A 22,186-nucleotide genomic window follows, 5' to 3' on the forward strand; every position below is an offset into this window, starting at 1 on the left:
ATATCCAGAAGTTGCTGCCTGCTGGGAATAGCCCTGCCCTTGCCCTGTGTCGCTGCCAGCAGCTGGGGCAGCCACTGAGACTGGCTCCCGGGATATCCCAGCTTCTGCTCGCCCAGCATCCGCAGGGAAAGGGCCCTTGAGGAAGGATTCCCGTGAGCTGCAGCATCTCTCCTGCCGCTCAGGCTCCCCTGGCTGCGTAGCCGAGTCCTGGGAAAGCCGGGTTTGTCTGCCCAGGGACGGCAGCGCTTCCATTGCCTCCGGCCGTTTAACTCAGCAGGATCTCCGGCTGCACCGCTCTGTGATTGGAAGCATTTCCCAGCCCGTTTCTTGCTGGGAAAATAAAAATACCCAAAATGGGAGGCTTTGTGGGCTGAAGACACAACTCTGGGGTGGGTGGATGGGTGTCTGGGCAAAGGAAAAGGAGAGCCCTTCCCATGCCACGTACAGTCTCTAACACAGATGTACCTCTCTCAGGAACATGTTTGGCATCCATTTACAGGACTAGAATATTATCACACATTCAGATACAATCTAAACCCTATTTTCCATGTGTGCACAGGGGGAAAGGAAAGGCAGGAGGAGGGCCTGCATATTCTTTTTTAGGAGCCAAAGACTAATGTGCCCAGCAAAGCAAAATTAACCCAAATACCATGATTATGCAGAAAAATATCTGCCAGAGAATGTCATTTCACCAGCGACATCCTGCAGTTTTCCACCAGTGAGAGTTCGAGAGGTGGCGTAGTAACAGAGTACATCAGGGCAGGCATTTGACTGGAAGCATTAAATACCTCGGAAAGGTGAATGGCCAAGGTCTTCCCAATAATTAAAATGTGTGCAGTCTTCATAGACCAAGGAAGGGACAGAGCTATTGTTTAAACAGGTAATTAGAGCTGTATTTTAAGCAAACTCGAGGCGGTAACAAGCTCCCTCAGGCGGGGAGAGCAGCACTCCTGCTCCTGGTTCCAGCATCAGTAACTATTGTCCCCCAACCTGCTGCTGGAGACGGCCACGGTGTTCCCAGCCCCACTCCCTGGTGACTGCGGCTGGTTGGGAAAAAAAATCCCATTTGATTTCACATTTTTCACTCCCTGTCTCCTTCCTTTTGCATTCAGGTTCAAGAGAATTGGCTGAGCCACTTTTTTTTTTTTTTTTTTCATTAGAGCAGCAGCAGAGAAAAAAAATGGGACCCAGTCAAGTCCCAAGGGAAGGGAGGAAATAACATGAGCCAGCACTCCATCCTCTCCCACAGACACACACACAGCCACTCTCCCCATCCACACAGGAGCAGAGTGCATCTGGTGGAGCTGGCACACAGGCAGAATCACTCACCCCCACCCCACCACCCAGTTCCATGAGACTATAAAATCTCTTCACCAGCCAAATGTGAAGGAGTCCCAGAGAAGCGCCATCATCTCTTTCTGAACAGCCAAGGATGCACATTCTTCTGCTGGGGGGTTTGCACTGGAACTACTCAGGGAAGGACCCAAACCCTCCCAGTGCTGAGAATGGGGCCAGGAAGCTGTGCTCCCTCCACCCTGCCTCCTGCAGAGGACTCATCCCTGCCTCACCTCATCCCTGCCTCACCCCATCCCTGCCTCACCTCATCTCTGCCTCACCCCATCCCTGCCTCACCCCATCCCTGCTTCACCCCATCCCTGCCTCACCTCCCTCTCGCTGATGGCTCCTGATTGGGTTTCCACACTGGCTGCAGGGAATTACCAGCATTTTATTAATCCCCTTGTATGCAAAGCTGGAGGAAACAATCAGACCTGAGGAAAGGCAAGGAGGCACCTTTGCACCAGCAACACAACATTCCATAAAAAATCTATAAGGGCTAGACACCAGCGATGAGGAAACGAGCATTCAAAGAGCGGAGCTCGGCTGCTTGGCTTTGCTGCCCACATTAACTGGGCTGCTCTGACAGGTCCAAAAAAATTAAAAAAAAAATCTAAATCAAGACACCTCAAGCTGTAAAGGGCTTTGGGAACATCAAGGTGGGGGTACACACACTGCTCTGACACAGTGCAGGGTGAGGAAAAAGGCCCTGGAAGGCAAAGAGCAGGTCATATCTGGGAGCAGCCCATGAAGGTGTAGTGCCATAGCCACAGTCTTATACCCTGGTTTGTCTGCAGCCCAGCTTCCAAAAGCTGCACACCCTTCCTGAGTTTTGTGTGGGAAACACATGCAGAATTTTTGTTCTGTGTTTTGCTCCAGAGGAGAAGACTGATACCAAGGAGTGTGGAAAGACCAGCCTGTTTGGAACCCAGCACTTCTCACCTCTTTGGGAGTAGAGCTGGGAGACAAGGCACAACGCAATGAAGAACATCCTTTCCCCTTAAACAAGGCACTACACTCAGAGTCACCTCTTTAACAGTCAAGGAAGGTTTTGGCCAGTTTTCTGAAGTAGATTTGCTTGCTTAAATTTTTTTTCATAAATGCCAGGTTAACTTATAATAATGACAATACCTGCAACATGCAGGAATCTTTCTGTTTTCTCTTTCTCCATACCATACATATCTTGAACAAACTTCAGTACCTCTGTAAACTTAATATAAATCATTATTACCATGCCCAGCAAAACAGCTATTCTAATTCGTGCCCCTCTCTTGTAAAAGCTATGTGTTAGGGACAATACTGGAGTTATCTCTGGATAAGAAAATAAGTCTAGGGACCAGAAAGTTATTAAGACTTCAAACAAGCCAGAGACACATGAAGGCCTCCACGCAGAGAAACATTATGAAGCAGCATGGCTATTGACTGCTTTATCCCAATACAGAGTAAGTACAACCAAAGTGCAATCAGTACAGGTTTTTTCCACTTGCCTTGAAAGTGTGGGAAAGAGGATGAGTGAGAGTGTCATTGCTGGTTTCGACTGCCCACGCAGTGCTGCATGAGCTACAAAGATAATCTCAATAACTTGCTTGTCTTGGGATATCAGGAGGTTTTGTTGCAGCCCCAGTTCCCTGAGATCCTGATAATGTGAAACTTGCTGCTCCTTGGCTTCTCTAGCCTCACTTCTTTCGAGAAAGCTGTTAAAATGTTAATGATGGAGTGAAAGCAGGGGGAATACTCATCTGCATGGTCTTTTAAGAGCAATTAAGGTCAGATTTACTGTCCTCCATGCCTGGAAGGGCTCAGCACTGCTCCCCAGCCAGGGCTGTCATTCAGGGCGCTGGCAGGACCCACGATATGAGCTGGAGCCCACAGCTCTCCGGCTGCTCCCACTGCAAGGAGCAGGAGAGGATGCAAGGTTAGCCCAGATCTGGACGAAATTTTCCCTCCTGACTGCTTGATAAAATATCCCTTCAGGAGCTGTCTTGTAGCTGTCGGTGTGTCTGCAGCCGAGAGTGTCTGCGGCTGCCGGGGGTCTCCCCCCAGCCCGGGGGAGCCGCGGGCTGCGCACAGGGGCGGGGGGAGATGAGCTTCATGCGGCCGGCTTGCATCACTCGAGCATCTCGCAGCTCTGCCCCAGCACGGCCGGGCAGACCCCGGGCTTCTCCCAGGAGAGCGGCCAGCCTTGGGCAGCACGGAGCAAAACAGCTTCATCCCCTGACCTCCACATCCATGGTCTGATTTTTAAACAGCTCAGAGCACAGCCGCCTCGGTGACTCATACTGCGAAACCGGGCCTTTTACTTTTTTTTCTTTTTTTTTTTTTTTTTTTTTTTTTTTTTTTTCTTTTTTCTTTTTTTTTAAGTAGGAGCGCAGCTCCATCAGTCAATTACTTGAAGAGCCGCTCTAATTTGGCACCCAATTGTTTCCCCAGCTGCCGCTGCGTCTGATCTCCGCTGTGGGCGGCAGGAGCAGGCTGCCTGCGCAAGGGAAGGAGCCCAGGACCCCAAGGGAAGAAGAGGAGGAGGAGGAGGAGGAGGAAGAAGAGGAGGCGGCAGCAGCGGCGGCAGGGAGGGCCACGCTGCCTGGGTGAACAGCCCGGAGCCCGCGGAACAGCAGCACGAAAAATGCAGGCATTAAAAATATCTCAGAGTCACAGGTGATTGCTGGATAATAAAAATTACTTCGGGAGGCGGCAGTGGGAGGGACAGATCCCGGCGGCAGGAGAACAGCCTGCCAAGGCTGGCCTGGCCACAGCGACTCGCTGCGAGCCACGGCCACCGCCGCCGCTGCTCAGGAATGAATGTGATGTGACATTTATGGCTTTTTCCACCGTGGATTTTAAATCGCTTCACAAAGGTTGCTTAATAGCACTGTCCTCTTCTTCTCTTCCTATCTCTCCCCTCGTCCTATATAATATAAAAAATAAGTGACTTGCCTCCCATCACGTGAGAATTCAGCGGCTGAGCCAGCAGCAGAGCGCAAGTACCCAACCTCCGTCTCCTGCCCTTTAGCCCCTACAAGCATTCCCTTTTTTTCCAGGAAATCCAAGAATAGGATCTGTACTACGACAGCTGTTTTTAAGTCAGTGAGGATTTTTTTTCCTGAAGAAAGGAAGCGAGGAGCCTTGATTAAAACAGCCCAGCCTCCCAGGCACTGCAAGGGGCTGCGGGTGCCGTGGTGAGGGAAGCGGGTGCGATGCTCCCCGCTCCAGGATGGAGGTACCCAGGAGCAAGAAGAGATGTGGCTGCGGCCAGACTCAGGCTGTAGCTCCTCTGTCACCCTTCTAGCACAAGCATTTCCGTATTCTGTGGCACGATGCACACATGCATTCACACACACACATGCAAACGCCTGCCTCAGCCTGCACTGCTGCCATCGCACCGCTCCAGCTGCACCCGCAGGCAGGCGGGCTCCCTGTGTATCCCGGCACAGAGCATTCCCTGCCTGCACAGCCCCCCAGCTGTGCTCCTGCCCCTCTGTTTTAACCCCGAGGCGTGCTCAAATTGAGACATGGCAGCGGTTCCAAGGGCAAAGAAGTAGCACATTCATTTTGGAGAAAGCCCATCTGTGCTGTGTGCAGCACATGAAGAGATGCTTGTGGATGAAAAGGCTGCAGCAGGAAGGCAGAGGATGGATATAATATTCCTGCCTTTTTCTGCCCTGTCCAATTCTTGGACTATGCAAGTTTTTTTATCATGTACTTACAGTTCATAAAGTGACTCAGGGTACATGGCAGTCTTTTACTTCTCTGTGGGAAAATTAGGATTTTTCAAGGTATGCACATGCAGATGTGCACTCACACAAGCACGCACACATACACACAAAGAAACACACACATCTGCACTGGTGCTGCCCATAGCAATGCATCAGGCTCTCAAAAATCATTCCTTCAAGTCTGCTCCACCAGGCTGGACCTTTCCTCTTTTTCAGAACACTGCAGAAACAGGCAGCATCCCCCAGACAGCAGACAAGCCATTGCACCACAGTCACAGAGCTCTCCAGGAGTTCCAGGTGAACCTTCTGCAGTCCTGGATCAGGGCTCCAGCTTCTGCAGCTGTGAGATCTGAGATTCAGGACTTGTTTTGACATACTCATGACAGCTCCTGCTTGAAGGCACTTGTGCCCACCCTCAGCTGGCATATCCCGAGGGCAGGTGGCTCCCTGCCAGAGGGGAAAAGACACAGACCCATGCCTCTGGGGCTGGGTCACTCTCCACCAGGCCAGGCGAGAGAGTCCCAGCCAGATGGAGCCAGGAGAAAGCACTACCAAGTTGTTGGCCAACTTAGGATGTGATGTTGGCTTCACAGGAAGCTACTTGGCTGCCTCTCCCTGAATCAAGATTCAGTGATGCCAGGAGACAGGCACAGCGGGGAAACTGAAAGCAAAAAATGGCAGAGTGGATGGCAACTCGACATTAATTCATTTTTACCATATGTCTGACTATTCATTACACTCCACCATTCTGTTCTACAAGACTCCTGGGGGTCTTCCATGCCATTTCATGGCTCGTGGGGCTCCTCTCCGCTCGCGGCGCGGCATCACCACGCGTGCCCTGGCTAATGGCTCACCAGGCCCTGTGGTGGGAGCAGCCCCATCCCATGCACAGGCAGCCCCTGGCATCAACCTCCTCTGGCACTCACAGCCCATCCCCAGCACACCACGGACCTGCCAGGTCACCTGGCACAGGGGCCTGTCCCCCAGGAGCAGGCACAGGCAGGTGGCACCTGCTACAAACACGCTCTGGCACCTGCTGAGAGAGCGCGCTGGGAAGCGATGGGGTTTTTTATGGATTTGCAAATTATTCTGTATTTCTCTGCGGTCTCCCTCCGGAGTGCGTTCCTGGCGTGGGACCAAGCCCCAGCTCCAGCAGCAAGCGTGACTCATCCTGGCAGGCAGCAGCCCAGGAGGGGGAGGATCACCCAGGCTGGGAAGCCAACACCACGGCTTTGCTGTGTGCTCTGTCTGCAGGGGCAGCAGCAGCTGTTTCTCCTCCTAGGTGGGAAGGTTGAATTAGTGGCCCCTTTGCCTGGGTGCAGCTGTCCAGCCCCTGTACACCACCGTGGCCTCTCACCCTGGCTCCTGTCACACACACAAGAAGTAGCAGTGAGCTGCCTGCACTCTGACTGCTGTGACCTCCAGGCTGAGCACCTGTCCACAATAAGCAAATCCCAGTCTTCTTCAGGATGAAAGACCCTGGACCAGCTCCTCATGAACCAACCCCTCTAAGGGACTTCAAGGGGCACCAGAGGGCATTCTGCACAGGGGTCTCTCTGGATGTCAATAAGGCACAACAGCAGGCAGTGTAACAACAAAACTGTTTTATTAATAACATAAAATAAGAAGAGGAATGTAAAGTAATCCTTATGTCCCTTCAGATGCTGGAACCCCATTTATGAGCTGCATTAGATGGCCTCCAGATGCATTGCCACAGCTATCATCATTGAGGTGATCGGTCTCCCTCCTGTACCGTAGTGCCTTTAATCTCCTGTGACAAACAAAATCATATATCTTTTTCTGACAGGTGGGGAGGTTCTCTCCTTAAGGATGTCCCCCAGAGCACAACACTAACAGCACAAGGCATCTCAGCATGCTCCCTCATACTGCTGTGTACATGGGTCTGCAGCCTGCCCAGTACAGGCCCCTGCAGTGCAGACATGGCTTGCCCATGTCACTAATAAATGTCTTCCACAAGGCTCTCAACAGGGAGAAAACCCTTATTTTTCTATCTGTCAGACATGTCCTTTTCCTCTTAAGTTTTTGTGCTTGCTGCTGACGACAGACTGAAGTCCAATCAATGGAGCTGCAGTCATTGCTTCCCCCAAGGGGACATGCAATTAAAATCATCAGTGTCGCTCTGCCTACGACACGGGGACAAACCCTGCCTTCACAAACAGTTTTATTGCATCCCTTAAATCAGAGCATCAGAATCCTCTTAGGGGAAGGCTTCAGGTCCCACATGTAGTACAGATGATCAAAATTTACTTCAACATGCTGTTTTTCTTTTAGGAGGTACCAGAGGTCTTGTACTTGCGGAGTCAAGCATGGACTCAGCACAGCAGTGAACACAGGTACACACATTTCCTGGAGCACCCTGGGGATGCTCAGACTGCATCTGATGTGAATGACCATTCACTGACAACTTTATCAAGGCAATCAAGACTTCCTGTGCCTGCTTCCTTTGACTTCAGGGGCAAAACACAGTCTGACACTGCTCAAACTTGGAGAAGAGCACCCCAGCAGCTGGGTGGGAAGAAGTCCTGGAGTCTGCATGGGGAGATCTGACTCCCAGCTGTATGATTGTAGGATGTCCAAAGCCCAAAACATACATGCTCAAGAGAATAACTGATGCTTCTGGAGACTGTCCATCCCTAAGGCCACTCAGTAACCCTCTCCTGGAAAACTTTTCATCTCTTCCTTCCACTCTGCTGAAGGGTCTGCAGTCCTTCACGGCTAGTTTTCCAAATAGTTTGTGTTCTGTTTCAGATTGCTTTTATTTGAGATCCTCATTCTGTCCCAAACCAGGAACTGGGGCAGGATGGAGGGCAGAGAAATACTGAAATGCAGTATTGATGTAATGCTCTCACATACAGACTTCTATGGCATTAGGACAATCTCCAGAAAAGGGGGGAAAGGCTGCAGTTATTCCCCTCACTTTACCTGCCCCATATACTTCCTTTAGTTTACCTGGGAGCCCAGAGGCAGACTTCCCCTCGTGCCGAATTTGATTTTTGCAATGTCGCTTCCACACAGGAGCGTCTTTTTCTGCAGGAAAGGAAGTGTCCCTGTTGAATATCTTTTGCATTCATGTCCCGTGCAGCTCCTCGTGGCTCCGTGCCTCCCGGGGGCCGGCAGCCTTCGGGCAGCGTGCCAGCGGTGCGGAGCAGCAGCGCTTCCCGACAGAGCCGGGAATCACCGCTGGGCTCGGGGGCAGCCGGCAGCGCTCTCCAGCCCCTCCTGATGGGAGCTGCTGATGCTCCCAGGGAGGGATTCACCAATCCAGAGCTCTCCCTCTTCCAGGTTGAAAAGTGTTGACCAGCAGCCTGCAACCACAGCATGTTTATTAAATTTAATGAATGACTTTCACCAAGAAATTTCCGCATCTAAATCAGCATTTGTGTTCGTATTGGCACATTTCCTAAGGAACCTGAAATCATTTGTGTTGCTTTATTGGCTGCCTGCTATAGCTAATTAACAACACAAATTAGCATGGAACAATCCCAAATTCAGTTTTTGGAAAGGCACCCCATTTTTGTCCCTGAGATTACAAGATACCAAATCACATACAGAGCATAATGTGTATGACACATATGATAGATATATGTGTGATGCACAAATACCACATACAGACCTAAACAAAGATAAGAGCTTGCCAATATTAATCCACTTCAAATCATTGTTCCAACTAATTGGGAAACAAATGCTCAGTGCATTCAGTGACCTTGCAGAGCCTGCATTTCCTTGGCTGACGTGACACAGAAAGCTCCTAAAAAAACTGACGACTGAATACTTGCCAGAGAGATACACAATAAAGGTGGGTTGACAGGTACACAGATGAACCCAAAAAGCCACCAAGAATATAGGAAAGGATCACATCACTTATTTCTTCCAGTGGAGTAATGGTTGTAAGACCAAGTAACAAATATCTGAACTGGACTTCCATGAAAGATCTTGCTCCTGAGGATAACTCTTGCTCCTGGAGGAGCCACCGGGGAGCAGCCCTTAAGTCAGCCCGTGCCAGCCAGAGGGAGACCTGCAGTGTCTGCAGGAGACCTTGCCAGTGGGAAGCTGAGCACCGAAGGGAGGCCAGGGGAGTGAACGTGGTGACCAGAGCGACACAGTGCTGGGACAGGCTCTGTGTTAGAAGCGTCTGTCAGCTCCTTGGAAACCACCGAGAACTGAAAGCATCAAAGAAATAAAGCTGTTGCCAGCTGGAGGAACAATAGGCGAGCCAGAGCTATCTTTAGCTCACGGGATTAAATTCAAATTGCAAATGCAAAGGCCTGGAAGAAAAGGCCTTCCCGCACTACTGAGCCAGACGAAGTGCACAGCACAGCCCGGCACTGACGAGCATCCACAGCCCCTTTGTCATCCCCTGTCATCACCTTACCCGAAGGAAGGGCAGAAGGAGAGCCAAAGAGGAGGGTGAGTCTGTCCCTACCTGGCTGCAGTGCTTTCAAAACACCAGATTTTTCCCTGGGAGAGATGCTCCTGGGAGGGTGCCATGCCTTGGCGGCTGCCCGGCAAACTTCGGCATCGGTATCCATCCAGCTGCTGCCGCACAGACCTCAGCTCAAGCCAGCTTTCCCTGTTTCTCATTCATGATGGGTAGAGCAGGCAGCAGCTGGAGGTACGAGCAGTCAGCACAGCCTCCTGCAAAATCATCTAGGGACGTGTAGTGGCTCCAGGATGGCAGCATGGGACCCACTTTTATAGACAATTCTAGGTTTGATGAGAGGGTAAAAACTGGCCTGGTGTACCACTTCCTCTGACACCTTCATTCTGTGTGGTAACTCATGCCTCCCCGTCCTATAGGTAGTGGCTCTGAATTCCTGGCCCACCAATTGCTCCTGAGAGTCCCCCACATCACAGCTGAGGAAAGCGAGTCCTCAGCAGCAGTTTTCAGGCTCTTCCCCTTCACTAGAAAACATGTACACACTGAAAATTTAAAACCAGCCCAGTACAGCTCTGTGGCAACCAGGACATAAAGGTCTATTGGGAACACACCCTTGCTGCTGCCCCCTGAGAGTGAGTGTTGATGTGCAAGCCGAAGACAGATTTGGCTGCTTTAGATCGCATTAAGGAACACGATGTCTTGCCTTTAAGACTTTAGGATGTCTTAAAGCATTGTCTTGCTTTAGGATGTTAGCTCATGTGTGCTGGCTAAGGGGCTGACAGCTTACTTAGGTCTGACAGCACACATCAGGCTGGCTGACCACAGGGAACATCTGCACCATGCCCTCCAGACAGCTGAGCTCACTCTCAGCCAGCTCCCACTGCTGCCAGCCGGGCTGATAACCCTGCCACGGAGCACAGGACACAGTCCCAGCAGAGCTCTGCCACCTGACTGGATTCATTTACAGCCGTCCCCAGTGGCTGCAGAGGGCTTGGCAAGAGGCTGAAACCGCAGGACTGAGGGCAGCACTGCCAGCCCTGCTCACAGAGAGACTCACACTCTGCTAATCGACCTGCTGGGGCATCATGGCCCCAAATAAAGGGACTTGGAATCTCCCTCCCATTGTACCAAGCTGGAAAAAATCCAAGCTGTGAGTTAGGGATTGCAGGCACGCCAAAGAGAGAGCAGGGGAGGCTGTTGCCTGATAACTTGCATAATGAATTGCAGGCTTCTGAGCTGGTCTGTTCGGCTGGGGAAATCCAACAAGCGTCTCACACCCGAGCGCTAGGAAATTGGTTTAATAGTTTCAGTGCTGTAATGAAACACCACTGGGGAGCAGAGGTCCCAGCTCCCACCTGCATGTGCAGTTTTCATGTTGTAAAAAACTAACTTCTTTCTGATTCCACCAAGTGTTTTGAGGTGTTGTTATAGAGTCACAACATCGACTTTTAGTGACAGTGCAAATGACAGTCGCAGATCAAGCGTGTACCCGTCCAGCCACAGCTTTCTGCAAAACCTGCCAGCAGTGCAGAGATTTTCAACTCCACGCTGCAGTCAGCTGTGTTTTTATGTTTGTTATTTTGTTTTTAAGCAGCCGCTTAGTGGTATCTGGAGGGCGTTTGCTACTCTAATACTCAGCATGAAAGGAAGGGCTTGAACAAGTGGTTCAGCTCTTTTAGGAGAAGAAAATAAAAGGCATTGCTGTTGGCTGCTGCAGCACTGGAGCTGGGGGAGAAGGCAGTGAAAGCTGCACCTTCAGCCTGGCCCTGCTGGCCGAGGGAGGGCAGGGATGCAGGGAAAGCCTCTCCCGGGCAGGGATGCAGGGAAAACCTCTCCCGGGCAGGGATGCAGGGAAAGCCTCTCCCGGGCAGGCAAGCTGCAGTTTGAGCAGCCCCCGTGCCCGGACCGCCAGGGCAGAGGTGCCGGCACACAGGGGGTTACAGTGAAGTTGTAACTTCAGCTGTTAAAATTCATGAGGTGTAAAATACAAATTGCACGTGGTGGATGAGCTGCCTTTAAAGTTTATATACGGCTCTCCCTCAGCCCGCTCCAGTTCAAACCTCTGTTGGCAGGAGCTAATTAGAGCTCAGCAAAGGGGGAAGCGCAGCCCTGGTGCAGCAGCACAGGTCAGCCATGGCCCGTCCAGGCTGTGTTTGTAGATGTTTGGATACAGGAAGCCGGGGGAAACCCATGACCGATGCATGCATAAACAATCACAGATCAGAATCAATCCTTTATATTTATTTCTTCATCTTTCAAGACTTCTCAGTTTGAAAGACATAAAGCTCTGCCTTTGAAGTTTATATTTTTTTTTGTTTGATTATTCCCACAGCTCAATTTATTTAATTTTCCTGTTAAAAAAAAAAAAAAGGCAAAACCTTTTTTAATAGTTGCCACAACACTAAAGCTTTTGAAAGTTTGTGGGTTTTTTTTACATCAAACTCCAATCTCATTTTTTGTGTGCTCCATACAACTTGACATACACACACCTTCCAGAACCAAAGCTTTCTTTCATTTCTGTTCACACTGTTCCTTGCCCTCAGTACCACACCTTTCACCATCCCGAGCAGAGGGGGAATAAATCAAAAAGACCCAGGTAGGCACAAGTATTTGGGAGCACCAAACCAGTCTGTAAGGGTTTCTTCATGTCCTGGATGACCCTATGTATTGTCACCCAGAATTCAGTCCCTGAGGGAATTTTACTGACATAATTCTTTCCCCACCCAAGAAAGACTTAGGGATCAGAGATTCAGTAGAGAAAAAAATATGTAAATATCCAGAGCATAGAGAACGTGCATCAGCTTATGCATAGCTGACTGAATTGAACACAAACAATGATTGAGAATAGGATGGGCTGGAAGAGGAAATTTAAATATTTATCCTAAATGCTCTTTCTTTGCATTTCTTGAAATAAATTACTCCCAGCAACTGCAGGCAGAGATTGTTGATTAATTCCAGCAAAAGCAGAGAGACAGGAAAAATTACTGTACACCATCTATTTCTGAGTGTCAGACTGTCTTTTCATATTTCTTTGTAGTCTTTGTGATTGGGCTCTTTGACTCCAGGGTGATTTGTGGGCGGTTTGCAGAGGAGTTCGCTGCTCACGTCATATGTATAGATATAGATCATGAAGCACCGTCACAAATATGAGAAGGAAGTGTCTTCCATACAGCAGGGTGGAAACACAGGCTGAAACCTGGCCAGAAGATAGCAGAGTGAGCAGCACAGATGTCCTGAAGATGGTCTGCTGAGAAGAACCCACACTGGGGCCACTTGCACCTTGATTCCACTCAGCCAAAAGCAGCGAGCACCGAGAGGAGAAGCAGAAACCAGAATGCTGCTAGAGCTGGTTGAGCCTCGGCTGACAGAAACGCCCCGGGGCTACTGGCAGTCGGACATAAATTAAACCAGTTGTGAAGCTGCTTTAGTTTATACTCGGGCACCAGGCCAGCCCCAGCTGCCTCAGCGGCAGAGGAAGGTCTTAAAGCTGCCTGTCCATCCTCGCACGCCTGGCTGGGGTGGCACACAGGCTGCCAAGCAAAGGGGCCTCCCTGTCCCGTGTTAGATCCTCCTCCCGGGGCCAAAACATGACAGCAAACCCCAGACTGGATGTGCTGCTACCTCAGCAGCTTCAGGCAGGCTGCAGGAGATGCTCTGGTCTAAGGAATATCCCAAGTAAGGTCTTGTGATTCACTTTGCATGAATTCACTGAGGGAAAATGTCCACACAGTTGTGGAGAAAAGTTATTTGTACTTTTTTTCTATCTCCAGGAGTCAGAGCGGGGCTCTGCACACCCTCTGAAAGTCCATGAGCCGCTGCACTGCAACACACTTAATGAAAGACTGAAACGGCTTCAAAAATGCTGCCCTGCAGGATAATCCCGTAGAAAAGCAGGGAAAGCCTGAGCTGAGGTCTCACTTGGCTGCTCCCCCCGTGTCCTGTGCCTGCTCGCACATGCTGCCAGCACCGCCCCGACAGCCGCTCCCGGCCCGGGAGCTGCCCCTGCTCCCCGTGCCAGGGGATTTCCTCAAGTGCCAGCTCAAGGCTGCTCTGAACCACCTCCCTATGACCTGCAGCAGGACCTCCATGTGCCACCACGTCAGCCGTGGGCTGTGGTTGTGTTTGAGGGTGCCAGGATGAGGGAAGAGATGAGAATCTTGACTCTAAGTTTCAGAAGGCTGATTTATTATATTATGCTATTATATCATATTAAAATGCTACACTAAAACTATACTAAAAATAATAGAGAGAAAGGATCTATAAGAAAGCTAGAAAGGAAAGCAAAGGAATGAATAACAAAATCTTGTGACTGCTCACAGCCTCAACACAAGTGGCTGTCATTGGTCAACTAAAAACAATTTCACGTGCTAGGTAAACAATTCTCCAAATCACATTCCAAAGCAGCAAAGCACGGAGAAGCTGAAGCTTCCCAGCTTCTCAGAAGAAAAGATGCTAGCAAAAGGATTTTTCATAAAATATGTCAGTGACAGTGAGCACTGAGTGACACCTTGAAAGCAGCCAAAAGCAACACGCCCCAGGCAGGCACAGGGTGGGTGGCTCTCTGCTGCTTCAAGTGGCACTGAAGGCTCAGGGACCAGTCAGGATGGTGGCCCATGGATGGTGCCATCGGGTATCACTTACGCCTCCCTCCTTGGGGCTTGCCACAAGTGCCACAGGTTTGTGCACTGCCTGAAAGGGAGCCGAGCCAAAGGCTGAATTTCCCTGTGTGGGATCTGAAGCTGCAGCAGAGGACATCAGAGAAGCTCCAGAAATTCAGGAAACCATCACAGAGGCACAGGCAACAGAGCAGGTACATTTTGCTGGCAGCTCTGCTCATCATCTTGTAGGTAAGCAGCAGCACACACCAAACCGAGCCAGGGGATGGCTGAAAGGGAAATGGACCATTTCCCTTGCCTCATCGTCACCAGGATTCAGTGAAAGTCACGCTGCCATTTGCAGCCAAGCTTTGCAGGCAGTTCCATTCCACACAGGAGGTCTTGCAGGCTCACAGTGACACAGATCAAGATCACGCCCCAATAGCTGAGACTTCGCAGTACAACACAGACTTCCCACACTCCCCCAAAACATTATTGCCTCTACAGTATATGTGGGAGTCTCACGGGTTTCTCTGTTTAAAAGTGTTTCTAATGTTTCCCTCTGATCTAGTTTTCTCTCTTGTAATCAGTGAGAGTGAGACCCTGGGGTTTCCTGGAAATCCAGTCAGAGGCTTCACTGCATCTGTGGATACCCCGTGAGGTGTGGAAGCCCACCCTGCCCCTTCCACCAAATACTGTCTGGGGTCAGTGATTCCTTGCAAACTTGCCTACAGCACCTTGCAGAAGGAAAGTCTTTCTGGTTTGGGCAGAGCTTAGAACCACTGTTGTTATATTAGCAGGACACTGGGCCCAGAGTGTTACTTTCTTCATTTTCTAGCTGTCGTCTTGGTGCTTTTAATAAACAAAGCAGAAGGACCAGAGAGGTGATCAGAACATCCCCACACTGGATGCCAGCACCATCACTGGCCATCAGGCAGCTCTAACATACAAGCACTGTCCCTTGCCTCTGCCTCCACTCAAAATCCTAGGCTGCTTTTCCAGTCACAGTACGTGTTGGGCTCTCCTGCCTCCCTCACAGCCAAACTCAGAGCCACTGCCTCCTCCAGCAGAGCAAGACTTAGACACCAAGCACTTGACAACACAAGAATAAAGCATTTGGAAGCCCCCAAAAGATTGCCATACTGGTAGCTGTGGCCACAGCAGCTGCCCAATTAAGATGTGGGAAAGAAAGACCTACATTCCTATCCAGAGAGACCTCCATCACCACGACAGGACAAGATGTGGCTGTGGCTGTGGCTGTGGCTGTGCTGTGGGGTGGCCTGCAGCGGGTGCAAGGCACATCTGGGCTCCAGTGGCATGAAAGTTCGGGCAGGTGGCACCAAGCACACCCAATGGACCAAGGGTTTTGAGAAAGCAGCCCTTGCTGTCGGAGCTAACAGCCAGTGGAGAAGGTGCTCAGCACAGCTGGGGAGCCACAAGTCATTGCCTCCCCATCGGAGTTCTTCACACATCCAGCTTGGTAAAGCAGGGAATTAAGAGAAACAAGAGGCTATTAAACTGCTAGCAGAGCCTGGGGGGAAAGAGTCTTGTAGGTTCAAGATACACAGAGGGATTTTAAAACCCAGGCTTAGGAATAAAAAGCAAAAAGAAGTTGCTCAGAGGCAGCGCTTTTCAAGAACCGTGCAATGTAGTGACCACCTGAGGTTAATCCAGGCAGAGTGGGTGGCAGGCATACAGAATTACTTGATGGCAGGGGGATGGACCAGCTGAATAAGGGATTTACTTGTGAGAAGGGCAGAAAAGAAGGGCTGGAGGAGTAAGCAAGTTGGTAGTGAGCCTTTTCACAGCAAGTGATTAACTGCAGTTTCTAATGAGCAAAGGGAGACTAAAGCTGACTGCTTTTTTAAAGCCATTTCGATAACATTGCCCTGATGTAATAAGCTATTTGTTTGTGCCTACTGGCAGGGACAGCAAGTCGCTACTGAACATAATCCTCTAGAACCGGGGCCTTCAGCTCGTTTAAAAGTGTCAGCAACAGCATCCAAAAGGGCCCAGGCCCCATCACAACAACCATCCCAAGCGCTATTTAAGTGCCTCGGGCTCTTTTGTGCTCTCTCTCTCTTTTCTGCCCTCTCTTTCCCCTATTCTTCTCCCTCCCCGGGCGGCGGTGGGGCTGATTCCCAGCCCTGTGCCCCTGGGCTGGCCGGGAGGCTCGGGGTGGGCTGGCCCGTGGCCGGGGATCCCCGGGTGACCTTGGAATCGTGTCCCTGCCAGTTCACTGAGCTGCCCTTTCTGATCAGCGTCACCGCTGGCGAAAGCAGGCAGATTATTGATGGGGGGCAAAAGGAGGGCAGAGGGCTGGGGAGCGTAGGGAGGGGGAGGCCGATCAGCCTAGCAGCTCGGGATATCTGAGGAGGTTTGTTCGCTCCTTTGAGACGAGGGGTGCTTCTGGGAATCTGTGTTTCCCTGATAATGTTGATGAGTACACACGCTTTCTTAAAATAGCATGAAAACGTCGTGCAACAGCGCAATTAAATGCAACCCGCAGAACAGGCTGGGAAAAAAGCCGAGCTGCAGCCCCAGCCAAGCCCTTTCGACCCGGAATGCAATGCTCCTTTAAAGCCACCGATGCACAAATAAACACCACTCTTTTATAAACTCCCCTTTCTACTTCAATGCAAAATCATTCTTTTTTTCAAAAGAACTCCAGATCACCCATGAACCCAAAAAATCCCGAAATCCTGCCTGTTTTGCTGGTGTGCCAAAGCTGTTACCATCAGAGTGCCTGCAGGGAGCCTGGCATCACAGAGAGCTGATGGTGGGACACAGCTTGAGCCTAATCACTGGGAAGCAGAGGGACCACTTTTATGCCTCTTTCAGGCCATGGATGACAAGGCTGCTTGCCTGAAACACTGCCAGAGCCTGGGTGGCTCTCGAGTGGGTGGACACTAGGAGTGGCAGTATTTTATTTTTGCTAATTATTGTTTATATTACCATAATTCCTTCTCCCAGCAATTTCTACAGCCCTCTCCTTTGGATATGTGCCATCTCTGACAGGTGAGTGGGACAAAAATTCATAGGAGATGGTGATCTTTGAAGAGGCACGCTCAATTTTCTTTTCAGGATTTGCAAAATTCCCTGTTGCAAAACAGAAAGTCAATTGCTTATGTGATCCCAAGCTCAAAATCTACTAAAGGCACGCAAAGTACTCCATGCCAGTGGAGTACTTGAATCCACAGTGCCTGATTTACCTGGAGACTTTGCACATACACTGACACACAATCTCTGCCTCTGGAAAGAATTGCCCCCTCTTCCTTTAACTCCCTTGATAGTTCCTGGTATATCCCGCCCTTCTCCACAGGTTTCCCTTTTCTTGCCTGAGTCTCCAATTCATTCTTCATCCTGTTGGGATGAAGAATTACTTCATTTTAGAGTGCTGCCAGCTTCCTAGCGCTGGTGGATTCCCAATCACCAGGACCCCTGTGAAAATGGGTGACTGCAAAACAACCTGCTAGGAGCCACCTTCTTAGGGCAAGCTGATGAAACCCAGACTCCCCATGCTTAAGCCAGAACAGAAAGAAGAAGACTTTGTGCTTTTAAAGACATTTTTTGTCAAAAGTTAATTCAGATTTAGTGCCATTTAATCCCATGTCCAGAGAGGACAGCGCAGCTGATGCTGTGCTGGGCAAGAGACCTCACCAGGGAATTACCGACGTCACTCAGCGCTGGCAGTCTGGATATAAATAGGCCTGCCTGACAGCTGCTGGGTCTCCACCCTTTTTTCCTTGCATGAACTTGTGTTTCCTGTTAAAGTTGCAGGATTATTTGAGGTTTGGCCGGAAAGGAGCAGATGTTCTGTAAAGGACACCGAGAGCCACAGGCTGCAGGGTGGCGTGGACCTCCCAGGGCTGCCCCTCTGCATGCACCGGGCTAGAGGGGAGGGTTTGCAGCAGGGGCAGGCTTCCCTCTCCTGAAAAGCAAATTTTCCCACAACAAATTCTCATTAACAAAGTCCAGCTCATAGGGGTATTTTTAAAATGAGGCGAAAAAACCAGGCTGAAGTTTATACATACAGCTGTGGAAAATAACACTGTAAAATTATGAGCGGGCTTTTTTCTCTGGCTGTGCCTCCCTCCCTCTCAGCAAAAGATCCTGACTTCAAAGGGGAAATGCAAGCCTCTCCCCCTCTTCCTGCACTATTTTTTTTTCCCTGGAAATATTTTTCCTCCACATTTCCAAAGCATTGCCCAATTAATTACTTCTAGACAGCATCTCGCAGCACGGCTGAGCAATAATGAACGAATCCTTGTGGCTCACATGCTGGTGGCTTTAAAAAAAAAAGATTACTTTTAATCAGCAGAATGAGCAGAGGGGCAAAGCCTATTGAACTCGAGCATACACAGGGAGCCCAGAGCAGCTCCAAAACAGAGTGTGACTCAGTCTGGCCTGTGGCAGGAGACTTCTCCGGAGCAGATTCCTGGGGCACTATCCCATGCATGTTGCAGCTGATCCTAAGGTGCTCATCAGGCAGGTGAAATGGTTTGTAAAACATTATAGTTTTCATTAGAGTTTTCTCTCTCACTCTCTCCTTTTTAAAGCCCCATCTTTTGAGCCCAGTGATTCCAATGAAACCAATTTTCACAACATCCCCCCTCCTCCACCAGTGCAAGGAAAGGTGCAGCAAAACTTCAGCTCTGCCTACAAAAAACATGAAGCAAAAGCTGTGCGTTCCCTCCAGTGTCATTATTCCTTTTCATTACAAACATTTTGGGACAAGTACTATCTTTTACTCTCTGTAGAGCATTAAACAGCAAGATCAGCATGCTCTCTATCTACTACTGCAGTCAGAGTAACAAGGAGTAGGAGCAATTCCCATTCCATTTTCTGGTCTGGTTTGTGAGTAGGACGGATGGAGGCTTCTGTGAAGCACAGCTCTTAGTTCCTACCTTCCCTTGAGGTATCCAACAAGATCCTTTAACACTGCCTTGCTACCCATTTCAAATGCCTTTTCTCCTAACCAGGACCTGCCATCAGGAACCAGCTCCTGTCTCTGCATACCTGTCTCGCTCCTGTTATAATTTGGTTTTTACCTGTATACTGTTAAGGCACAATTTACTAATATTTTGGCAGTTAGCAACACCCAGAAAATGCCTCAAAGCCCCATACATGTCTACTTACAGACTGCATCTTCCTTAATCTGATCAGTGAAATTTACTGTACTGGGATAGTAGGAATTTTATACTTGGGGTGAATTTTGAGAATTCTTTAGCAAAGGAATTGCCCATTCCTTGCTAAAATTTCAACACTCTGCAAATGTTGACTGATGCATATGTTGAAGATGAGCAGCTTATGATGACATTGTCACATTTTCATCCTCTCAAAATTTCAGTAGACTTTTCTGTCAGATCCAGAAAAAATTACAGCTGGTTTCTCTGATCACCAGTGAATCACCTGGCCCACACATCAAGCATTGCCTCCTCCAGGGTGGAACGTGGCATGAGACATTATGCAAAATTAATTACTATTGCACAGGCAGATTAAAAGCACTTCCTAGGACAACAAGCTGCTTCTTTTCTCCCCTATTTTATTTTAACAGAAAAGAGTGGATGAAATTCCCCCAAAAGTGACCGATACAAACAATGCTGTGACTTTGGTGAGAGATTTGTACCAGCTGCTGTTAAAGTTGATCTCCACTTGACAAATGATAGCTCTCCTGTGAGCCATAGGCATTTCACTCCCAGAACTAGCTGTGATCTTTCCCATGTTTCTGGCACTTGCTGAGCGTGATAATACCAAGCCTTGGACCTCCTGTTTGAGAAATTGCTGGTATTGTCTGCAAGTGTCACAATCACATTATCATCCATAAATGGTGCTGTACAGAGCAACTTCTTGGGGCCCTTCTAGCTCGCCACGGTCTGTCCCTTCTGCTTTGGTCGTGCTTGATGCTGTACAGGGAGTACAAATGTGGCTTGATTGGATTAAGGCCTTTATTTCTGTGAGGTCTGCTACTATTCACTGAGGTTTAATTAAATTTGTGACCTCCAAGTGGTCAGGGAATGTGTGTCAAGTCAGGCACATAAGAAAACTGATTCATTCTGCAAAAGCTTTGTAGGTGGACAATGCCATTTGAATCTTTCATGACACCGATACCAAGAGAAGGGCCACAGCCCCATCAAGTATTATGCTTTTGCTGAGCCTCTGGGACAAAAGTTTAAGCTGGGAAGGTCCAGGTGAAGACAAGCCTCACTTTTTATCCCTCCCTAGTTCTTACTGCTTAGCTAGTTCAGTTTCCAGGGGCAGTGAAACCCTTCCTGAGAGACTGCATCATCTGGCAGAGCCTGTGGAGCACTGGAGGCTTGGTGCAGCCTCTCCTTCCCCTCACACCCCAACCCTCAGACCCTGGCAACTCCCCTCCTCAGGGGAATCCTCTCCCTCACCCACTCTCCCCTTTATCTCCTGCCTGCCCATGGGCTTTGCCCACCTCCAACTTTGCAGGGAAAAAGAGGAGCAGCAGAGGCCAGTCTCCATGCAGATAAGGATTCCCTACAGCCAGCAGAGGAGAGACACAAAGCAGAACACAAAATGAGTCTCGTGGGCTTTGTGGCCTCAGCCCCCAGTAATATTGGCAGCATTGAGTAGAGCACAGTTTTCAGATTGCAACCCTGCCGTGGTCTGATTCCACTGACCATCACTACTTCAAACCCCGTGGGAGCACTGGGATGAGTGTGGCAGTAATATTTTCCAGTCAACTCCTTTGGAAGTATTTTCCTACTTTGGCAGCAGGTAGTCCTCACATCTCAGCTGGAAGGAGACTCTCTGCCTGGTTTTCTAGACAGCTGATGTGTGACCTGTTACTGTTGATGGCAGTGTGGTAGGGACCCTTCCAGTGACAGGAATCCAGCAGGAGAGACAAAACAGGGATGTTGCTTCCAGAAAGATGGCTTGAAGCCAGGGAAATTGTACCTCAGTGTGTCTTTGCCAAAAAGGGTCTAAGAGATAAAGGCACAGGTAGCACCTTTCATTAAACAAAGTAGTGAATCTGAGGAAAACAACCCAGCTTTAGGGAATGCAAGCAATTGTTCAGGTCTGACATAGAAGCAACAATCTCCCCAAGGTAAATAGGGGTGAGAGTAACTGATTGATGTCGATTGTCTGAATGATCTGAGGTAAATGATAGCTGGTATCTGCAGGGCAGGCTGGGGGACGTGAGGAACAGCAACTAGGCAGAGGTGACAAGCCTGAAAAGAGCCAGCCTGTCTTTCATTCCTCCTCTTCTCCTTAGGGTTCAAGGCCAGGAAGGTCCTTCCTTGTGCTGAGGAGGGATGGGGCTGCATCCTCCCCCTGAGCTGCAGCTCTCGCCCCAGGCAGCTCACACTAGGAGAGGACTGGGGGGTGCTGAGGTGGCTTTGCCTTTGATCCAAAGGAACAACAGACATTTCGGGTACTTCTGATAAGGGCCAAGAGAAGATAAGATGATGAGAAGACCTACAAAGAGTAACAACTCAGGTACTTCTGGGACACAGCCACAGTGCAGAGGAGGCAGAGGGACATCTGTTACAAGAGGGATGCCTTGATGGCAAAGGAGGGAAGCAGAAGGTACAGAAACACAAGAAGAGCTAAGGAAGACAAGGAATGACTGACAAAAGCACAGTGGAGTGGGATGAGAGAAAGCATGAGATGAGAGGGAGTTGGAAATGGCTGACAGATAGGAAAACGATCAGTAGGTGGCAAAATGAAATTATAGAAAAGAGGACATGCTTTTCTAGGAGAAAGGGAAAGATATTGCAGCTAAGAGAGAGCTTATAAATATTGAAAGGGTTGAGGGGAAGACACCTAAGCAATGATCCCACCAAAACGAGGCTCAGGTCTGGTCTGTCATAGCAGAAATATTTTCTCTGACAAAAATGTTTCAGGGACCCAGAAGGAGCAGTTTAATCACCAAGAAATATCTAAGAATTCATTAATATTTTTTGGTCTAAAATGAAAGGCAAGAGAACTCTGAAAAGAAGCCACAAGAGGCACCAATTGAAGTATTTCCAAATGGGATAAGATAGGACCACCAAGAGGACTTTATTCCAAATGTAAATAAATACACCAAAAATGCATCATCCAGAGCATCCTGAAAAACAACAAAGGACACTGTACAGTTTCAAAACACTGTCTTATATCTGTAGGTAGCCCCT

Source organism: Onychostruthus taczanowskii, unplaced genomic scaffold (assembly GCF_017590055.1).
Source record: "Onychostruthus taczanowskii isolate IOZ18803 unplaced genomic scaffold, ASM1759005v1 scaffold17, whole genome shotgun sequence".
In the NCBI taxonomy this organism is placed as follows: Eukaryota; Metazoa; Chordata; class Aves; order Passeriformes; family Passeridae; genus Onychostruthus; species Onychostruthus taczanowskii.